This window comes from Miscanthus floridulus, chromosome 9 (genome assembly GCF_019320115.1).
Source record: "Miscanthus floridulus cultivar M001 chromosome 9, ASM1932011v1, whole genome shotgun sequence".
In the NCBI taxonomy this organism is placed as follows: domain Eukaryota; kingdom Viridiplantae; phylum Streptophyta; class Magnoliopsida; order Poales; family Poaceae; genus Miscanthus; species Miscanthus floridulus.
Window position 1 is genome coordinate 76,751,832 of NC_089588.1, and position 3,215 is coordinate 76,755,046.

At 45.7% G+C, this 3,215-nt stretch overlaps 1 pseudogene; it reads right to left on the reverse strand.

Moving 5' to 3' along the window:
- Positions 1–727: 727 nt before the first annotated feature.
- On the reverse strand, positions 728–2,829 carry LOC136482181 (replication protein A 70 kDa DNA-binding subunit D-like; annotated as a pseudogene).
- Positions 2,830–3,215: the final 386 nt, after the last annotated feature.

The window sequence follows — 3,215 nt, forward strand, 5'->3', positions numbered from 1 at the left end:
GCTTGAAGCTAGTACACACGCAGCTAAAACAAACAATGGGCATTCACACTATTTCTTTGAGCTCAACAACCGAAATTAACTGGTGGCAACACAGTGCCAAACTCCTCTGGCCGACAGGTAAAGGCCCTAGTTTAGGCACTGCACCTAAGAAGAAGACATAAAGATCCTTATCTACTAAACTGGCATGGTGAACTAATGGATACATGGGCCCAGGGATCTCCAAAGTCCAACACAAGTAAGGACTCATAGGCCAAGTTCATACCACAAGGAGACACTACCCACTACATAACACACTTAAAACTGGAACACCGATTATGGCACCAACACGGAGCACATAGAACAGCATCAGATTTATTGGATGAAGCTGTGTAGCGATAGGTGGCTGATGGTGGAGCCCAAGGACGTAGGCCTACGCATCGCTGCAAATTAGAAATACTTTGTCACCTAACTGATGGAACTAAACAACAAAATAGTATAAGAATGAATAAGTTACCTTGCTCCGGCTTTCTTTGCAGGGAATAGGTCCTTGCGAGCAGACCTCAGTCTCTTGCCTAGTATAGTCCCGCAAAAAACTATATAAGCAAAACACCCATGCATGGACCATACTTCACCCGGGAAGGTGACCATAGCCACACATAAGGTTCAATGTTGGAGGAACCTAATGTAACACCTTCTAAACTAATTTCGAGCGGCGTGAAGAATGCACTATGTGAGCATGACAAATGATTTAGATTACTTAGTCCACAAAGGCACATACCCATGCTCCTCATGACCATCAGAGGGTACCTCCTTCCCCTTGCTGGATGAGGTTTTGGTAGTAGCTACTGTGGTAGGTGCAGGAGGAGGGGTCAAGCCACCTTCTGCATTGTTAGGAACCTCAGGAATGACAAGAACGTGTGCCTGGTCATCTTTTCTAGAGGCAACACCTGATGTCCTAATCATGGTCATAGCTTTGGGATCCTTAGCACCTTGCGGCGAACGACTGGTAGGACCACGAGCCTCAGAAGCCATTGGATCGGGGAACACCCTCCTAGCTTGGAAGCATAGCTGCCCAGTCCTAAAGGTTTGCTCACTGATAACCACCTGGAAGACATACCTTCGACCAACAAGGCCGCGAAGGGGTGCAGGCAGCAAAATCTGATTGGATGAGCTTTCTTCAACAAGCTCAGCGGCAGTCCGCGGAACAACCTGTTCAGCTACTCCTCCGAAGAGAAATATTTTCATGCGGCCAGTGGTATCCTCCATGACCACACTTAGCTTATAGCTTGAGTGGGAAAGAAGAAGACACATCAGGAACAAGCCAGCTACCTTTGTCAAGTGGGGAGGGACAGTACTGCTTGAAGCAAGGATTACCTAGGGACAACCACTGGCTTAGGCTCATCGCAGTTAGTGCATTCGAAGCCATCGAAAGTAGCCTTCAACCCCCACTTGCATGTATTGCAACCTTTATACCACCAACCATTGGAAACATCTATCTCTCTTATAACTGCGTTGCAGGTGAAACGAACACCCTACATGGAAGGGCAGGTCAAATTTCAGCAACGTGACCTGAGTAGTGCATATAGGTAATTGGTATGAAGGAGGCAATACATTGCTATCATGAGGATCCAATGCTATGAGCTCGGCAACAGTTTTCTTGTTGGTGCCTGCTCCGTCAATAACACCTGCCTCTGCATCATCATCGTCGGGCAAGAACACAACTTCGGAGCCTCTTCCCTATAAACTAAGGACAAGGGCAACAGCCATTTACACACCCTGCAAATCGTGAAAGGCTGAACAACAGGTGAATCGTATTACCTAACACGAAAAGCATTCATTTCTAGAAGGTCAATGTCCATGTACCATTTAGTGCCATCACCGCTCGCACATGTTGTGGCACCTATGTTGGCAATGGGCTGGACAGCTTATAATAGGAACTGCGCGCAATGCAGAGGATACACAGAAAGGATACGATAAATAGGACGCACCTAAGTACTGCTTCACTTGTACAGCAGCAAAAGTCATCACAACGGGTTCATCTTTATCAATGGTTTCAATAAGGATCTGGTCCTCAAACGAAGTTGCATGCTCGCCCCATAGTGTAATTTGTAAGAGACGATCGCTGCAAGGGTAGTCACAATAAGTGTATGCTAACTAGAACATTCATAAACTACCATGGAACCACCCTCCGCACGCAAACACCATTTAGCCCACTAGATCGCACCACCGGATGTATGACTGTAAGTTGTCCGGTAACATCTGTTGGGAATCCAAATACCATGTCACCTGCGAAGTAAAGCCCGAAAAATAGGAAAAGGGAACCTAAATAGGCAAGGCAAGGGCAGTGCATACCTACTAGGCCATGTCCGTTCCTTCGTCTATGGGTTAATTCCTCAAAGTCCACAAAATTGAAAACATAGAGGGGAAGTTGGGTGGCCAGCTCTGTAGGTATCTCCTCCACGACAGTCCACGGTGTAAAATAGATTGTTTGTGTGTTCGGTACAGGGCTATACTTCCTTGCTTGCCCGCTAACTTGGAATTTTTTAATCATATAGGAGCTGCCTTCAACTAAAGAATCATCAAATTTGCTAAGGTCTTTATGCCCGATGCAAGCTGTAATACCCACGCCCTGATGTAGAGAGTCTCAGATTGCACGGCCACAGTTAAGGGAAAATAGCATATATCCGCATGTAGCAAGGGACATACCTCTTCATCAACCAGAACAAGTTCCATGGCAGTTACACCCTTCCACTTAGGAGTCGAAGATAGTTTCCACATCCTAGCAACTCTAACCTTGATGGTCCAATTGTGCCTTGTTGGATTAATCTGTGATACCAAGGTGTACTCCATCTGGTGGCGGCCCATCAACATAAAGAAAAAGGAGTGTATCAAATAGAGGACTACAATGTAGATAAGCTAGGAGACGATAGCCTGAAAATGTGTGGACCCAACATATATAGGGGAAAAATACCAGAGGGTCCAAAGGACTTCTTTGTAAACAATGTTTTCAGTAAGGTTAGAGGCCAGGTCTATACCGTCGTCAATCAAAACATGTAGGCCATCTCTAGATGTAACACGTGATATAGCAACATACAACTGGCCATGAGAAAAAACTGGGCGCGGTAGGTATAGGCCAACGCTATTCAAAGTTTGTCCTTGGCTCTTATTTATAGTCATTGCATAGCACAATCTTACTGGAAATTGTCGTTTGCAAAGATCAAATGGCCATTTAGTGC